This window comes from Dama dama, chromosome 11 (assembly GCF_033118175.1).
Source record: "Dama dama isolate Ldn47 chromosome 11, ASM3311817v1, whole genome shotgun sequence".
Taxonomy (NCBI): domain Eukaryota; kingdom Metazoa; phylum Chordata; class Mammalia; order Artiodactyla; family Cervidae; genus Dama; species Dama dama.
Genome location: NC_083691.1, coordinates 37,855,096 through 37,875,014, shown reverse-complemented (window position 1 = coordinate 37,875,014; position 19,919 = coordinate 37,855,096). Strand labels below are relative to the sequence as shown.

At 38.9% G+C, this 19,919-nt stretch overlaps 1 long non-coding RNA gene and 1 other non-coding gene across 2 annotated transcripts in view; both read right to left on the bottom strand.

The window, feature by feature from the left end:
• LOC133064716 (uncharacterized) overlaps positions 1–19,919 on the bottom strand; it is a 90,152-nt gene that overhangs the window by 42,660 nt on the left and 27,573 nt on the right. The window lies entirely within an intron of this gene.
• Positions 9,060–9,131, bottom strand: TRNAC-GCA (transfer RNA cysteine (anticodon GCA)). Its single transcript has one exon. It is a non-coding gene; the product is annotated as a tRNA-Cys (tRNA).

Below are 19,919 nucleotides of genomic sequence, written 5' to 3'. Positions count from 1 at the left end.
TTTTATTTTTTCCTCTTTCCCTCCTGATAGTTTCACTGTATATACAGTTCTAGGATGACAGCTATTTTCTCTCAGAATATTGAAGATATTAATATTATTCCAATGTCTTATGGGTACTATTTTGTTTTGTTTGTGAGCACCGTAATAAGAACTACTAACAGAAAGGTTCTTTAATCTGTCTTTACAGTCTGGCAATGTTTAAGACCTAGCCAAAGTCTTTGGTATTCTTCAGTTCCACTACTATCTGTCTAAGGAAATTTTTGCTTATATTGCTATAAATTCGTTGACCTTAAAACTGCAGTATGCACACATGTTTCATCAATTCTGAAAATTTTTCAGTCATTATTCAATATCACTTCAAAAATTGCCTCTCTTTCATTCTTGTTCTCCTTCCTCCTAGAAGTCCAATTAGACATAAGTTAGACCTCCTCACCCTGTCCTTCATGCCTCTTAACCTATCTTTCATATTTTCTACTACTTCATCTCTCTGTTTTGCATTCTGGATAGTTTCTTCAGATCTATTTTCCTGTTTATGTTTTTATCACCAATATCTAATTCTCTCTTTAAATTTAAACAATCATCTGAGTTTTCTTATTTCAGCTTTTAGATTTGTCTTGCATAAAAATTCTATTTGGTTATTTTTCAACTATGTCTGTTTATTTTTCATAATAACTTTAACCTTGTATTTTTAATTACCATTTTTCTTTCTCTAAATATATTAAACATGCTTAAGTTCTATTTCATATTAGATAATTCCTATATCTAAAAATTTTTCTGGCCTTATTCTGTGGTTTGTTGTTCCTGCTGGCTTTTGCTCAGAGTGCTGCCTTGTCTCCTTAAATGCTTTTTGATTCTGTCTCTTAGCCCACATTCCTCTGAACTTTATTCATGGAAAACTTTGAGGGTTTTGTTGTGATTGCATTTCTCCAAAGAGGATTTATTTTTGCTTCTTCCAAATTTCTGGAATCATTACCAATCCAGACCTATTTTAAAATAAAATTTGACCTAAAAGTATTTAGAGTCAAGCAGGTAGTATAAATTTGAGTTACAAACTTGAATGAGTGCCGATTTATGGTTAGGAAATCTCAAGAGAAATTTTCTCCCTTAACCCAACACAGACGAGCAAGCTTCCTTGCTATTTCTATCCATAAAGCAGTATATTTTTCTAGTTCATTCATACACTAGGCTGTCTTTTACTGTTACAGCTCCTTCCTTTGGCTTTTACCTCCTGTTCACTCTACAACATGTGATCATCAAAATGAAAGCTGGTTCTCATTAAAGAAATGAATGCTTCCAGAGTTGGTACACACACAAAAAAAAATAAGGTGAGACTGGAACATTTTGTTGTATCAGAGAGTAATAAGTTGTTCCAAAAACAGATTGCAAGATATTTAAAAAAGGAACCAGAATGAATGGATTCCCACTGTTCACATCTGGGAAATTTTGGCCTCATAATAAACTGTGACAGTGATAGAGTAAAATTCATGTCAAGGAATAAGAATCCATGAGTTTATATTGAAATAGATCACCATATGATAGACAGGTAGATGATAGATAGAGATATAGACAAAAATTTTTCTTTTAACTTCCTTATAATAGAATGTCAACAAATAAATGTCAACTACAGAAAGAATGATATGATTAGCTAATCACCACTTGGCAACCACAACAGTATTTCAAGTAAGAATGAAAAATAGATATTGGAATTAATGGGCAGAATTATGACAAAAACAGGATATTTAGATAGTCTCAAAATATTTCACCAGAGATACTTATTAATTATAAAAACTTTATAATGGAGAAAATTGGCAGATCTTAAGCAAGCAATCACAAATGAAAAATGATATCCTGTTCTTCTGTATATGAATAACTGACAAGGACATACATACCATCACTTCTGTAACATTCTTGCCAAAAATGTATGAGCTAAATCTCATCACAAGGAAACATCAGACAAATACAAATTGAAGGAAATTTTACAAAATAACTGACCTACACTCTTTAGAAATATCAAGACCATGGAAAGATAAAGATTATAGAACTTTTCTAGATTAAAGGAGACTAGTGAGACCAAAAAACATGCCTATGATCCTGGGTTGAATAGTAGATCAGGAGGTATTTGTTGTCAATGTTATAAAGGCCGTTAATGGAACAACTGGAAAAATTTGAATGAGGTCTATAGAATAGATAATAATATTGTATTCATGCTAATTTATGATTTGATAATAATACTATAGTCATATAAGAGAATATTCCTGTTTGTCGTGGAAATATATAGAAAGAGCTAGAAAGAAGGAGTGGAGAAGGAAATGGCAACCCACTCCAGTATTGTTGCCTGGAGAATCCCACAGACAAAGGAGCCTGCTAGACTACAGTCCATGGGGTCGCAAAGAGTCAGGCATGACTGAATCTGGGTGAAGAATATACTCCAAGACTCTTTATACCACTGAACCATTTGGAACATTTTTGTAGTCCAGAACCAGGACTATAATCAGCGTCTGGTAGGTCCAGATCCCCACTCTCACTCATCTCTCAGAGGGAGGCTGTGCTGGAGCTGAGGGATGCTAAGGACAACCTGAGCTGAAAGGAGTCAGAATTAGCAGAGCTGGGGCATGATGAGGACCGAGTGAGTCATAAGGCCAGGGACAAGACAATGCAAGCAGATGGGCCCCTAGTACCTGGCACTCAACAATGCCAACAAAACCCACAGGAATATGCTGACTGCAAATAACAGATTAGCAGAAGTTCTTGGAGAAAAAATACTCTGTACGATAGTTCCAAGCTAACCAGTTTCTTATATTAACTACAGATTTGGGAAATTAGAGAGCAAATAAATCCATTGTAATTTAATGTGAGACTTGTTGAAGCTCTCTCAACACATATTGGTCTAAATGCTCTAGAATGTTACTATCTCATGTGGTAGTCACTAGGTCTGTGGGGCATTCTAATTTAAATTATTTTTTAAATAAATAAAATTTTTAAATTCATTTATTTAGTCACATTAGCCACATTTCAAGTACTCAATCGCCACATGTGGCTAGTGGTCTATAGCTATTATTACTGTACAGTATAGATACTGAACACATCCATTGTTACTGAAAATTCTGGGCAGTCTGCAGATAACATTGTACCTTACATTATACATTGTATATTCAGTTACAGAAGCTGAAGAGCTTGTCATTGATGAAGATAGCTGTGATTATTTATTTCATTGTCTTTGAGTCATGGAAAATTGGCAAAACATGAGAAATACCTTTAATAAAGCCCAAACACTCCACTTCCTATTGAATTCAATAGTAGTATAGCTCTTTTTGCCAAAGAAGAGAGACTCATCAAGAAGAATCAGGAGTAATAAAGGACCTTGAGACTATTGCAAACATTGTTGAGAAGATTCTGATATTCTTATGTCCTCTGACTTCTTGGTTGGTCTACATTTCTCCCCATCCTCCACCCCCACCTCCTCATTATGGAAAATATTATACATGTTTCATTCATTATACAGAATGGTTTGGCAAGGAAGCCTTGACCAAGACAAATTTCCAATAATAAAGCCTGTAACATTATCCAAGGAAGTAAGGAAATTGACCTCAATATCCACATTAGGAGCTAAGGAGCTGGAGCTCTGAGTTACTAGGACTGGAATAGAATTGTGAGCCACTAAACTTTCATAGCCTATGAGCACTTCATGTCAGAGCTGACAAAACTGGCTTGCTCGAGGCAAGCTGAAGTGAACATGGTCTGTGATCTCCAATGGATATCTTAAATGCACTCAGATGGAATCCAAAAAATAAAAAAGAAATGCAGATATTCATATCATGTATGCAACACTTGAAAGCATGCAAAATAATACTGAGATTGTTTTTAGTACAATATATGTGAGAAAACATATACATTTGCATGATAATAATAAATACCAACTTCAAATAGTGGTTATCTCTAGAGAGACAGGGAGAGGGAAACATCAGGAAGGAAGACAAAAAGCTTCTGCTGGATATATGAAAATTTTCTTTAAAAAAAAAAATCCAGAGGCTTCCCTGGTGGCCCAGCAGTTAAAACTCGGAGCTCCCAACACAAAGGGCCCAGGTTTGACCTGGTCAGGGAACTAGATCCCACACACCACAACTAAGAGTCTGCATGCCTCAACTAAGCATCCCATATACCTCAACAAAGACTCGGCACAACCAAAGAAAGAAAAATAACTGTTTTTAAAATAAAAGATATGGGACAAGGCTGGTTCTTCAGTAGAGTCTTACAGAACCATCAGTGGGTACAGAAAGTATCAAATACATTATTTTGGGAATGTTTCTGTCTGTTTGAAGTTATTTCTTAATGAAAGAAAAATTTAATACAATACTTTCTACTTCTCCCATTTCGTATTTGTGTGATCCCCAGCCTCCCTTTTATCTAGTTGCAAAGAAGATCAAATAATACTGGATGAGCTGTTGAGAGAAGTTCAGGAGACACTCAGAAACCAATCAAGACACCGGCATAGGGTATAGAAGAGGGCTCCGGAGTGGCCAGGGACCAGGGTGCGTGGTGCTCTAGACCAGCCCATCGGATATGTGGCATGCAGTCGTCACGCTCTACTCAAATAGAGATGGTCCATTTCTTTTGGACCAGAGCAGCTTGGAGGAATGAAGCTGGGTTCTGACGTTCCAGTGAAAACAGAAAGGATTGGATTTGCAAGCCTCTCTGCTTACTTTGGCTGGCCAAGATTGCTCTTTCCACATCTGTCCTCAGGTTCAGAGAAGCCAAATATGTAGATGTAAATGTATACAGTGGTTCCTGCCCATCAACACTTCAGGAACCCAGGTCCAACCTTGCAGATCCATAAGGGTTGACGACCACCTGCAGGCACCCGAGCAGACTAGGGACTGAAAACAGCTGAGAGAAAAGAAGCCACTTCGTTTTTTCTTTTTTCTTGAAGTATACTTGATTTAAAATGTTGTGATAGTTTCTGGTTTACAGCAAAGTGATTCAGATACCTAGACACTCTTTTTCATTTTCTTTTCCATTGTGGTTTATTATAGGATATTGAAGATGGTTCCCTGTACTATACGGTAGGATCTATTTCATATACAGTGGTTTGCATCTACTAATCCCAAACTCCTAGTTTACCCCTCGTCCCCCCTCTCCCATTTGGTAACCATAAATTTGTTTACAAGGTCTGTGAGTTTGTTTCTGATTTGTAAATATATTCATTTGTATCATATTTTGGATTCCACATGGGCTTCCCTGGTGGTTCAGATGGTAAAGAATCTGCCTGCAATGCAGGAGACCCAGGTTCAATCCCTGGGGAGGGGGAGATCCCCTGGAGGAGGGAATGGCTTACCTCCTCCAGTATTCTTGTCTGGAGAATCCCATGGACAGAGGAGCCTGTGGACTACAGTCCATGTAGTCACAGAGAGTCAGACACAGCTGAGCGACTTTCATACTTTTTTGGATTCCACATAGGAGTGATATCATATGACAGCTGTCTCTCTCTTTCTGACTTACTTCACTCAATATGATCATCTCTAGGTCCATCCATGTTGCTACAAATGGCATTATTTCACTCCTTTTGATGGCTGAGTAGTATCCATTGCATATATGTGCCACATGAGAAGCCACTCTGGAATGGCTCCTTCCCCTCCCTCATTCACCTTCTATGGTGCCCTTGGTCACTCAGCTGTCAAGTCAAGCGTCCTCTTGCCACCACAAACCTTCTGAATGCTCTCCTTTCTGCCACCCCTTCCCCCTCTTCCTCCTGCAGTCCTCATCTCTGGGGTAACTCTTTTTTCCTTCACCCCCAGCCTTCACCTCCTGCCTTTCAGAGACCTGCTCTCCCCTTACAGCCCTCAGCCCCACATACCATAGCACCCAGCGGCAGTGCTAGAGTATTCCTAACTTCTCCCACCGCCCCCACCCCTCCACCTCTTCTCAAAGATGTCATCAGCCAACTTTTAGGCAAGGTCCTCATAAATTCTGATGCTTCCCAGAACTCAGACCTTGGCTCTCTTTCTACCATATACCCTCTTCATGTCCACCCCCACAATTTCATTTTCCTCGTAAGTCAGTGACTCCCACCTCTGTACCTCCAATTCAGATTTGTCCCCCTCATTGCGGACTCATCTTTCCAACCACTGCTGGACTTGACTACCTGGATATTGTACAGTCACCTCAACTGCACCATTTTCAACACTGACTCATTCTCTGCCTCTCCACCCACCCAAGCACACTCACTGTGTACTCCCAGATTTGACAAACAAACCATCGGGGCTCAGCCACCCAATCTTGACTCCATCTTCTCCTAACTCTCATGTTTTGTCAGTGACCAAGTTCTGTGGATACTGCCTCTGAAATAAGTTTCATAGTAGCCTCTCCTGGGGCTTCCCAGGGGGTACAGTGGTAAAGAATCTGCCTGCCAACGCAGGAGATGCAAGAGATGTGGTTCAATCCCTGGGCCAGGAAGATCCCCTGGAGAAGGGAATGACTACCCACTCTAGTATTCTTGCCTAGAAAATCCCATGGACAGAAGAGCCTGGTGGGCTACAGTCCATGGGTTTGCAAAGGGTCAGACATGCCTGAGCAACTGAACAAAACAACAACCCTCACCCCAAATACCTGACAGGAAGGGACTATAACTACTTCATCTTTGCTTTTCCAGCATCTAACACAAAACCATGTATAGGGTAGATGCTCATGAATTGCATGAAAGACTTAAAAGTGAGGGACCTGCGCCTCAGACAGACAAATTGTTTAGCCTACTCTTCTCAGTGTTTCTCCTGTCTTCCACATAATAGCAAAGCCACAGCTCAAAGGGATAAAGTGGCATATAACTATATAACTGGGCTTCCCTAGTAGCTTAGTTGGTAAAGAATCCGCCTGCAATGCAGGAGACCTGGCTTGATTCCTGGGTCAGGAAGATCTGCTGGAGAAGGAATAGGCTACCCACTCCAGTATTCTTGGGCTTCCCTGGTGGCTCAGCTAGTAAAGAATCCGCCTACAATGTGGGAGACCCAGGTTGGGAAGATTCCCCTGGAGAAGGGAATGACTACCCACTCCAGTATTCTGGCCTGGAGAATTTCATGGACTGTAGGGTCTATGGGGTCACAAAGAGTCAGACACAACTGAGTGACTTTCACTTTTACTTTCATATAACTGGAACCCAGATCTGTCAACAAACCCAAGATCTTTCTACTATAACTATCAAAACAGAGTCTAATTCAGATCACATTGCTGTCATTCCCTTCTAAGACCTCATTAAATAATAGTAAGAATATTTTAAAATCCATCACAATAGAGTGAGAGTATCCATCAGTGGGTCATGGATTTTGATGAATTTCTCAAAGACATTAAATAATACTTAAGAAGTTGGCAAGAGATGAAACAGGGTGAAGGATGCAACAGTGTACAGGACTCATAGAAGGAGCCTCAGCTAAAGAAGGAGAACTCTCCCCTGAACAACTCCAGGGAGGCTTCCAACTCAGAAATGCCAAGTACCAGAAAGTGGGAGTAAAATGAGGGGCCGAAAACAGGGAGATTGATGGAATAATAAGAAGTTGTCCCCCACCTTACTCTCTGCCTCCACCTCTTGCAAAACTCTTAGTCATCTGATACTGTCTAATCACTGCCTCCCTACTCCAAACAAATAAGAGAGTTCTTCTCTTTTAAGAGTAGACAGGACTTACATGGTGGTCCAGTGGATGAGAATCCATCCACCTGCCAATATAGGAGATACAGGTTCAATCCTTGGTCCAGGAAGATTCTACATGCCGGGAGCAACTAAAGCCCATGCACCACAACTACTGAGTCCGCACTCAACAGCCTAACAGCTGCACCTATTGAAGCCACATGCAGCAACTGCTGAAGCCTGCACGCCTGGAGCCTGTGCTCCATGATAGAAGCCACTGCAGTGAGAAGCCTGCGCATCTCAACTAGAGAGCAGCCCCCGCTCCCTCCAACTAGAGAAGTAGCCCCCACTCGCTCCAACTAGAGAAAGCCTGCCCACAGCAACCAGGATCCAGCACAACTTAATTAATTTTTTTAAAAAGTAGACAAACTGAAAAACTAGGATAGTCAGTGTAGGGCATTTGCAGTCTCCTTGGTAAAGTCCAACTTTCTGTCCACTCTCCTTAAAGAAAAGCTACAAGTTGACAAGCTCTGCCCTCTCACACTGACCTCCCAATCACCTATTTCTACTGCCTCATCCTTAAGTATAACCAAACAACTAAAAATTTACTAGACTTTGGAGGGAATTCCACAACGTGAAGAGAAAGACCAACACAAACAATTAGAAATGGGCAATTCACAGACAGAGCAGATTGCTAATCAGTATCCTCAGAGAGATTTGAGGCAATGCCACATGAAATAATAGTGAGATACAGTGCAGGCTTCCCTGATAGCGTAGGTGGTAAAGAATCCGCCTGCCATGTAGGAGATCCAGGTTCAATCCCTGGGTGGGGAAGATCCCCTGGAGAAGGAAATGGCAACCCACTCCAGTTTTCTTGTCTGGAGAATTCCATGGACAGAGGAGCCTGGTGGGTGTGGCAGAGGAGTCCATGGGGTGGCAAAGAGCTGGACATGACTGAGTGACTAACAGTGCTAAGTCATTTCAGTAGTGTGGGACTCTTTGCAACCCTGTGGGCTGTAGCCTGCCATGCTCCTCTATCCATGGAATTCTCTAGGCAAGAATACTGGAGTAGGTTGCCATTCCCTTCTCCAGGGGATCTTCCCCACCCAGGGATCAAACCCACATCCTTACATCTCTTGCACTGGCAGGCAGATTCTTTACCACTAGCACCTCTTGGGAAGCCCAGTGAGATTCAGTACTACAATTAAAAGGAACAATCCAAAAATAAATTTTTAATTATCAGAATGATTGGGAAATAAACCTAAAAGAATCTCCTGTGTGTGTATGTGTGTGTGTGTATTAGTTGCTCAGTCATGTCCAACTGTTTGCAACCCAATAGACTGTAGCCCACCAGGCTCCTCTGTCCATACCCTCCAGGCTCCTCTTTCCATGGAATTTTCCAGTTAAGAATACTGGAGTGGATTGCCATTCCCTTCTCCAGGGGATCTTCCCCACCCAGGGATTGAACCTGGGCCTCCTGCATTGCAGGCAGATTCTTTACCACCTGAGCTAGCAGGGAAGCAAGAGAATCTCCTAACAAAGAGAATAAAAAAAGAAAAGAAAATATAAAATAAAAGAATGAAGATAAGAGAGACTTCCCTGGTGGTCCCATGGTTAACACTTCACACTTCCAATGCTGAGGGCATGGGTTTGACCCCTGGTCGGAGAACTAAAATCCTACATGCTGCATGGCCAAAAAATAAGATAAATAAATAAAAACAAAAAGAATATAAAATAACTTTTAAAAGAAAGAAAGAAGATAAGAGAAATATAGGATTAATTCATCTGACTTGTAGAAGTCCCAGGGGAAAAAAAGAAAAAAGAGAGAGAGAGAGAACACAATCTTTATTTTTTCAAATAATACCTCCAAATCCCAGAGGTGAAAGATACAAGTCTTTAGATTGAAAGGTCAACCAACTGCATTGCACAAAAAAAGAAAAAGAGAGAAAGAGAAAATGAGAGAAACGTATGTTCAAGACCACCAAGGATAAAGAAAAATATCCTAGAAGCTTCCAGAAAGGGAAAATAAAATTGTCTACAGGGGAACCAGAACCAAACTGACCTCAGACATTGCATCAGAAATACTGAATTCCAGAAAACACTAGAACAAACAGAGCCTTCAAATTTCTGATAAAACCCTAGTTTCAGCAGAGAATTGTACACCCTATCAATCTAACATAAAATTAGACAAAGATGATTTTCTTTCTAAGAAAAGAAAAATTTACTTCTTTTTCATAGATATACTTGAGGATATATTCCAGCAAAATAAGAGAGTAAAATAAGAAAGAGGAAGACACAGGATTCTAAAAACAACAAATCCAACCCAGGAATTTAAGGTTGCAGAATAAAAACTGTTCAGCACAATGAAAGAGCAGTCAATCCATACTAAAGCTAATCAGCAGAAACCACCAGAGAATAAAAATCAAGGAAAAGAATCTGGATATATTTATTTCTCTTCTTTTTCATGTACCTCTCTCATCCATTTACACTCCTCAGCTTATCATCTGTAATTTTTCTTCTGTTTTTAAGATCAATACATTAATAGCTATAACTAATGTAATTTACTCTTAGTTAGAAACTTAAGCTTATGATTAAGTTTTTAATTAATTAATTAAGCTAATTAATTCAGATACATTAATAGCTATAACTAATGTAATTTACTCTTAATTAGAAACTTAAGCTTATGATTCAGGTAGAAATTCAGGTATTTCTCTTTGCAAGAGAAAAAGAAAGGCAGTTAAAAATTCCAGGAAAAAATAAAAACTGAACAAAAAATGAAGTGTAATAAAAATGCAATTAAATTGGATATGTAATTAAAACATTACATAGCCATAAATTTTATTATGAATTTTTTAACTTTTGAATCAACAAATAGATAAACCATGAAAATTCATTTTAGTTGTTTTTAATTATTTTCTTTGGAAAAGACCCTGATGCTGAGAAAAACTGAGGGCAGGAAGAGAAGGGGTTGACAGAGGATGAGATGGTTGGATGGCATCATTGACTCAATGGACTTGAGTTTGGGAAAACTGGGAGATAGTGAAGGACAAGGAAGCCTGGTGGGCTGCAGTTCAGAGCTGCAAGGAGCAGGACACAACTGAGTGACTGAACAGCAACAACAGAAAATGAATAATCAAAAATAGCAGTGCAAGCAAACCAGTTAGAAATACGGAGGAAAATCTCACCCTGATGGAATGGGTTGCCATTGGGAAGTGACGAGAGAGTGGTTTCAGCAAGTTTTTCTTGGAAATGTTTATTATCCTCCCCTTTTTAGAACAGCTTTATTGAGATATAATTTACATTATATTATTCCATATAAGGGCTTCCCTGGTAGTTCAGCTGGTAAAGAATCCACCTGCAATGCCAGAGACCTAGATTTGATCCCCAGATTGGGAAGATCCCCTGGAGAAGGCAAAGGCTACTCAGTCCAGTATTCTGGCCTGGAGAATTCCATGGACTGTATAATCCATGGAGTCCCAAAGAGTCAGACACAGTTGACCACACTTTTCTTCCATGTAAAGTATGCAACCCAGTGGGTTTAATACATTTACAGAGTTGTGCAAACATTGCCACAATCTAATTTTAGATGAGTATCATCATCCCAGACAGAAAATGTACTGCTGTTTTAATAGCAATCCTTATAGAACTACATAACTCATTAAACCATGATAAACAAAATAAAAAACTAAATAGATAAAAGAAAGAAAGCAATAATTAAGTGTAGTTTCCTCTAGGAAGCAAGACAGGGGTATGAGTGGTGATGGCACGAGAGATGGGAACTTTTGTCAGCCTTTCTGTAAAGTTGCTCTTTTTTGTATTGTAACCACGTACACGTATTGCTTTTATTTCATCACTTTCTTTAAAAGTGATAGCAATTCCTTAAGCAAGAACTAACAGAAAGTGATGGATTGAATATGAGGTCTATAGAATATATAATAATATTGTGTTCATGGTAATTTTATGATTTTGATAATTGTACTGTAGTTGCAAAAAGCCCTTTGGAAGCCCTTTAAGGTGAATATTGTCCTTCTGGCACCAGGGCCATCTGGAACAAGAAGAGAGGAACCCAGTGAGTGACTAAGGGCCTGTGGCGGGGTAGCCAACATCTGAGGGAGGGGTGGCCGGGCACTGGGACGTGGGGCCTGAGAGAGGTGGCCTTTGAGAATAAGAGGTGGAAGACTGGGCCTTGGAGCCCAGAAGCCCAGCCACCAGAGACCCAGGCCAGGGCTTGTGACACAAAAGGGTGAAAGTTGATACCTGGGAGGCAAGAGAAACATGGCATCTGTCACCCAGCCACAATCACTCTCTTTTTAAAATTTTGCATTTTCCTTTACTTTTCAAAAAAAAAAAATGACCCCAATTTGGACTGACTTTTTTTTTTTAATGCCAAGGAATAGCACTGGCCACATAAGTGTTGTTCTCGCCTCTGCCTTAATCTCAGCTTCTCATCTGGCTGCCAAGAAAAGTGGCCATTACTCTGCCAGCAAACTGTCTCGGAAAGAAAGAAATGGAAAATGTGAGGAAATTTCCTTCCAACATCCCAGAGAAGCCTCGCCTCAGCACAAGCAGGGAGAATTAACTGCACGATGAACCACACTGGGAAAAAGGAAAACAAAATCCTAATTCCACAGTGTCTGGTGGGTGAGGACCCTGTTGTGGGGCCCTGATGGAGAGATGGGGCTAGCCACCCTGGAAACGGGGGGGAATTTGAAGGCTTGGTCTCACAACACGAGGTGGTAAAGGTCTCAGCCTCCAAAGGTGGCCAGGCCAGGCCTATCCTGTCGTTGACCGTCTCTCACTCATCCCTAAGGGCAAACTCTACTGCCCCCAGTTCCAGGCTGTTGGGGGAGTCTTTGTGAACCCACTGGGGCAATGACACATGTGCCCCAGCAAGGCTTACCTCACTGAATTTTTTACCCAGGATGCCTGGGCAAGCATCCTGTTGTACGAATGGGATGTAAGTATTAATTGGGGAGGAAAAGAAAACAGCCAATAGAATACTTTACTAGGAAGGCAGCCTCAGTAAGGAGGTATTGTCCTGGCTCTGGGCAATACTAAGTGGAAAAAAAATAGCAGAAAGGAAAGGGGAGCACAAGTGACAGAACGCAATAAATAAGTACTAGGAAAAACAAAAGTACAATGATGTATAGATTATTTTTCTTTTAATTTATTTCATTTTGAACACTGACAATCATTTTATCTTAAATATGTTACTGAAAATAAGAAAATGTATATGCAGTGCAACTATGCAACTTAAGTATTGAACAATTTTCAGAACAGTTTTGTACTTGGGGCTTCCCATGTGGCTCAGTGGTAGAGAATCTGCCTGCCAATGCAGGAGACGTAATTTTGATCCCTGGGTCAGGAAGATCCTTTGGAGAAGGAAATGGAGTGACTAAGCATAAACTCTTTGTACATAATTATACTCAGATGAGCCTCTTCTTTTAAATAGAGACTTGAACAGTAAAGTTCTCTGTTCTGTCCTCTTTAGGTGATGAAGACACGTGGTAGAGAAGTTTGGGGATCAATCACATCAGGGTTGAAGCCGTGGTTCTGCCTCTTGTTGGCTACGTAACTTTAGGAAAGTCATTTCACTTCTCTGAGTGTCAGTTTCTCCATCTGACTCATGGTAATAGTAACAAGAACTAATACTTTCTGATCATTTTCTCTGTACCAATATTCTATACTCTCGTCATATATCAACTCTTTTTATCTTCATGAGAAACTTTCATGTATATTGTTATGAGTTGATTTGTGTCCTCCCCAAACTTATATGTTCAAGTCCTACCATGCCCCCGTACCTCATTATGTGACCTTATCTGGGAAGGGAGGTCATTATACATAATTAGTTAAAATGAGATCATACTAAAGTGGAATGGACCCCTAATCCAACGAAGCTGCTGTCCTTATTTCAAAAAGGGAAATTGGACATGAACATGTGCATACAGAAAGAATACTATGTGAAGATTGACATTACACTGCCACAAGTGAGGAGAAGGACCTGGGACAGATCCTTCCTTGTACCGTCAGAGGGAGCCTACCCCTGACTTCTAGCCTACAGAGCCCAGAGATAAAAGTCTCTATAAGCCACTTCATTTATGGCCTTTTATTAAAAAGGAGCCCTAAAACTAATATAATTAAATTATTAATCTATTTTTCAACAGCCCTAAAAATCTAATAAATATACTATTATCATATTTCTACTTTGCAGATGAAAAAACCAAAATGCAAGAGCTGAAGTTCACACAGTAAGTAGCTGGGCTGGGATCTGAATCCAATCAAAACATTTACCTTCAGGTGGGAGGGGTATTCAGGATGGGGAACACATGTAAATCCATGGCGGATTCACGTCAGTGTATGGCAAAAACCACTACAATATTATAAAGTAATTAGCCCCCAACTAATAAAAATAATTGAAAAAAAAAAAAAACCTTTACCTTCACCCCCATATTATTACAGTCATGGTATTTAACTTCAGAGGACTGTCCTAAGGACCAAGTAAAATAATTCACATAAAACAATTAGCTCTGTGAGTAGCACATATTAAGTACTTAACAAATTTAACCATCATTGTTTATTACAACTGCTCTGGGTCCCGAATTATACACTCAAAACTTAGAACATTCTTCACTTTAAATACCACTAATCCCCAAATTATAGATAAAAAATAAAAACTAAGACTCAGAATGAGTGACTTGATTGGGATTTTAAAACCAGTCTTTGTTGTTCAGTCACTAAGTCACTAAGACGTGTCTGACTCTTTGTGACCCCACTGCAACATGCCAGGCTTCCCTGTCTTTCACTATCTCCCAGAGTTTGCTCAAACTCATGTCCATTGAGTGAGTGATGCCATCCAACCATCTCATCCTGTCACCCCCTTCTCCTACTGCCCTCAGTCTTTTCCAGCATCAGGGTTTTTTTCCAATGAGTCAGCTCTTCAAATCAGGTGGCTAAAGTATTGGAGCTTCAGCTTCAGCATCAGTTCTTCCAATGAATTCTCAAGGTTGATTTCCTATAGGATTGACCTCCTTGCTTTCCAAGGGACTTTCCAGAGTCTTCTCCAGCATCAATTCTTTGGCACTCAGCTTTCTTTATGGTCTAACTCTCACATCTGTACCTGACTACTGTAAAAACCATAGCTTTGACTATACAGATCTTTGTCAGCAAAATGATATCTAGGTTTGTCATAGCTTTTCTTCCAAGCAGTAAGTGTCTTTTAATTTCATGGCTGTTGTCATCTTGCTCTAAAACCCATATAAACCATTTCTACTGTCCAATTATCAATCTCTACCTAACTTGATTCTAGAGAAGAATTTCAAAAAGCCTTTGCTGAAAAAATTCTAGCCAAGCTCACTGACTAGATTAGGTAATTCTTTTGGAGACAAGATGAGACAGGTCAGGCTTGCCTGGTGGCTCAGTGGTAAAGAATTCACCTGCCAATGCAGAAGACATGGATTCCATCTCTGGGTTCGGGAAAATCCCACATGCAACTAAGATGCAACTAAAGCCGTGGACCACAGCTATTGAACCTGTGCTCTGGAGTCTGTGCTCTGCAACAAGAGAAGCCACCACAATCAGAAGCCCAAGCACTGCAATGAAGAGTAGCCCACACTTGCTGCACCTAGAGAAAAGCCTATGCAGCGATGAAAATCCAGCGCAACCAAAATTAAATTCACTAATTAAGAAAAAAGGTTGGGACTGTCACTTAAAAAAAAATGAGATAGGTCAAGATGACAGCATCCCTGGGATGAAATGGGTCTGGTGGACCTGGGAGCTGCTTGAGTCTCTGTAGGCATAAGTCACGGTTGACATGGATGAGAAGAGACCGAGGGCACAGAGGACACTACCAGAGGGTATAAACTGAAACCCATTATGTCACTAAAAATAAACTGCCAGAATTAAAGGAGAAATCCTTCCACTACAGGGCTCGATGAAGCAATTCCTAAATAAGACCCATAAAGCACAAACAATATAGGCAAAGATTCACAAATTTGACTTTTAGAATTTTTAAAATTATTTTAAGCAGAATAAACAGTAACAAAGATAAAAACTTTGGAGATGTATTTACAATGATTGTAATCAGCAAAGAACTGGTCTCTAGAAAACATTTTTAAAACTTCTACAAATCAGTAAAAACAAGACAAATAGTCCATCAAGAAAAACTGGGTTCAGACTTTGAAGTCTCTGCCAGGACCATAAGATACAGGAAGGTTTGCATTTCGTGTTCTGTTACCCATGAAATGTGGGGAGGATGCTAAGTGTGCTCCAGGAGACATGAACCAGAATGTTCTCTGCAATATTATTTGGAATAGTAAAAAATGAAAACCTGGTTCTCTGCAATGTTATTTGGAATAGTAAAAAATGAAAACAACCTGGATGGATAAATAAATAGTGTCATATTCATAAAAAATGAACTAGAACTAGTAGTATCTATGTGGATAAATCTCAGAACACATAATACTGAGTGAAAAAAGGAGTTGAAGGATACATGTGGCATTATCCCATCTCTATAAAGTTTATAAACATGCAAAGTAATCCAATGTGTTATTTAAAGCTCAAAGTGTCTGTTATAAACTTGTACAGGGGCATGATAAATATCAACATCAGAATTAGAAAGAGAAGTGGGTACTGGGGTGCAGAGGAAGACACAGGAAGTTTCTAATGCACTTTTTTACTTATTAAACTAAATGATGCATACATGAGTGCTGGTAAATTATTCTAAACCTTATGTAATTTCACAATTTAAAAATAATGAGAGAACTTCTATGTTAGGACTTCAACTTCCAATGCAGGGAGTGCGGGTTCCATCCTTTGTCAGGGAGTTAAGATCCCACTGCCTCATGGCCAAAAAATCAAAAACATAAAACAGAAGCATTATTGTACCAAACTCAATAAAGGCTTTAAAATAAATAAATAAAAATAATGGGAAAACTTTTCTAGTAGAATCCTAAGAGAGTAACATCAGCAAGATAGCCAAATAAGAAGTCCCTTGCCTATATCCCACCCCACAACAACAATTTGGCTTCCGTCCAGATAAAAGTGTCTTTGTGGGAGATGTGGGATCCACCACCATACGCCAAGGAACTTGAGAGGAGTCTCAACCACCCTTGCGTCAGGTAGTAGACATACAGATTTCAGTCCTAACTATGGATCCTACAGTGAAGCAGCTCTAGCCCCTCTCAACTGTGGTCCAGGAGCTCCTGGAAAACATTGTCTTAGACAATTACCCACAGATGAGAGAGCTTTTGTGGAAGTCCAGGTGTCTAGCACAAAAGTTCTGACACAGTGTTGGAGGAAAAAAAAAAAAAAAACAAATGCACACACACTTTTGGACACATTGGAGAAATTAGTCAGTAAAGACCGGAGGAGTCAACTGCTATCCAAATGTGAAGACAACAACACAAGGCTCTAAAGAACATGAACAATCAAGGAGGCATGAAGCCACCAGATGATCATAATAATATTCCAGTAACCAACCCCAAAGGCATGGATATCTGCAATTTACCCAATAAAGATTTCAAAATATATATTTTAAGAAAGATCAATGATCTAGAAGAAAACAGGGAAAGACAAAATTCAACAAAATCGAGCAAACAATATGCACACAAAAATGAAAAGTTTAACAAAGACATGGCAATCACTTTAAAAAACAGACAGTATGGAACTGAAGAACACAATGATTGCAATTTTAAAATGCCACAGAGAGCATCAATAGCAAAATGAATTGAGCAGAAAAAAAAATTCTGCAAATTAGAAGACAAGAACTTTGAAATTATCCAGAAGAGAACAACATTAAGATGTTGAAGAAGAGTAAAGAAAGTCTACATAATCAATAAAAGTATAAAAGTGAAAGTGTTAGTTGCTCAATTGTGTCCGACTCTGTGTGAGCCCATGGATTGTAGCCCATCAGACTCCTCTAACTATGGGATTTTCCAGGCAAGAATATTGGAGTGGGTTGCCATTTCCTCCTCCAGGGGATCTTCCCGACCCAGGGATCAAACCCAGGTCTCCTGCACTGTGGGCAGACTCTTTACCGTCTGAGCCACCAGCGAAGCCCGCATGATCGATGGGTCACCATCAAAAGAAACACTCTGCAAATCATGGGAGTATCAGGAGAAAAAGAGAGAGAGAAGGAGATATAAAGCTTATTTAAAGAGATAATGACTGAGAACGTCCCAAATCTGGGGTCAGATTTGGACATCCAAATTTATGAAGTGACTAGATTCCCGAACTCAACACAAAGATATATTCTCCAAGACTCATTATAATAAAATTTTTAATGTGAAAGCAAAGAGAGAATTAAAGGCAGTAAAAGAAGCTTGTAACTTACAAAGGAATCCCTGTATGGCTATGAGCAGATGTCTCAGCAGAAATCTTACAGTCTAGGAGAGAAGAGGATGATATATTCGAAGTGCTGAATGGGCAGGGGGGAAGAAAACCTGCCTAACAAGAAACATCCACCAAGATTGATCATATGACAGGTCGCAAAATGAGTCTTAGCAAATTTAAGAAGACTAAAATCATTCAATGTATGGTATGCAGACCAAAAAAACCTGACCATAACACTATTTAAACTAAAAATCAATAACAGGAGAAAAACTGGAAAATACAAAAAATGTGGAGCTAACACACTCGGCTATAACCAATGGATCAAAGAAGGAATCAAAAGGAAAAAAAAAAAAAGCTTTTTAAAATCTTGAAACAAGTGGAATCACAACACAACAAAACTTATAAAATGTAGCAAAAGTAACTTTAGGATGGCTAGGAGGGATTTTGTAGCAGTTAACACCTATATTAAGAAAAAAGGAAGATAGCAAGTAAAATCTAAACTACACTTCAAGGAACTAGGAAAAGAACACACTAAGCCCAAAGTTATGAGAAGGAAGGAAATAACAAAGATCAGAGCAGAAATAAATGAAACTAGAGACCAGAAAAATAATAGAAAAGATCACAAGAAACAAGAGCTGGTTTTTTTGAGAAGATAAACAAAACTTTAGGTAACCTAAGAAAAAAAAGAGAGGAGAATTCAAATAAATAATATCAGAAATGAAAGAGGACAAATTACAACTGATACCACAGAAATACGAAGGATCATAAGAAACTACCATATATAATTATATGCCAACAAATTGGATAACCTAGAAGAAATGGATAAATTCCTAGAAACATACAGTCTACCAAGACTGAATCATGAAGAAATAGGAAATCTGAACAAACCAACAATGACTAAGATTTAATTAGTCATTAAAAACTTTCCAACAAAGAAAAGTCAAGGACCAGATGGTTTCCTTGTGAATTCTACTAAACACTGAAAGAAACACTTATGCCAATTCTTCTCAAACTCTTCCCAAAAAACTGAAAAGGAGGGAACGCTTCCAAACTCATTTTACAAAGTCAGCATTACCCCTGAAACTAAAGTCAGACAAGGACACTACAAGAAAAGAAAACTAACTACAGGTCAGTAGCCCTGATGAACATAGATGCAAAAATTCTTAAAATATTAGGAATCTGAATCCAACAGCACATTAAAAGGATTAAACACCATAATTAAGTGGGATTTATTTCTGGGATACAAGGATGGTTTGACATACTCAAATCAATGTGTGACACATCACATTAAAAGAATAAAGAATAAAAAGCTTATGATCATTTCAACACATGTAGAAAAAACAGTTCCCCAAAAATACTTTCACAACAAAAATTCTCAATACATTGAGTATAAAAGGAACATACCTCAACATAACAAAGGCCTTAAATAATAAGCTCACAACCTACATCATACTCAACAGTAAAAAGTTGAAAGCTTTCCTCTAAGATTAGAAACAATACAAGGGTGACCCCTTTAACCACTTGTATTCAACAAAGCACTGAAAATCCTAGGCAGGGCAATTAATCAAGAAAAAAGTCATCTAAATCAGAAAGGAAGAAGTAAAACTGCTTGTGCAGATGGCATGATATTATATATAGAAAACAATAAAGATGCCACCAAAAAACTGTTAGAACTAATCAACAAATTCAGTAAAGTTGTAGGATACAAAATCAGTATATGAAGTCAATTGCATTTCTATACTAAAATGAAATAAATATCTGAAAAAGAGATAAAGAAAACAATCTCATTAACAATAGCATCAACAACAATAAAATAAATTTCACTAAAGAAGGAATAAATTTAACCAAGGAGGTGAAAGATCTGTAGAATGAAAACTATAAGGCTTTGATGAAAGACATTGAAGATGACACAAATACTGGAAATATACTCTATGTTCATGGATCAGAATAATTAATAGTATTTAAATGTCCATAGTAC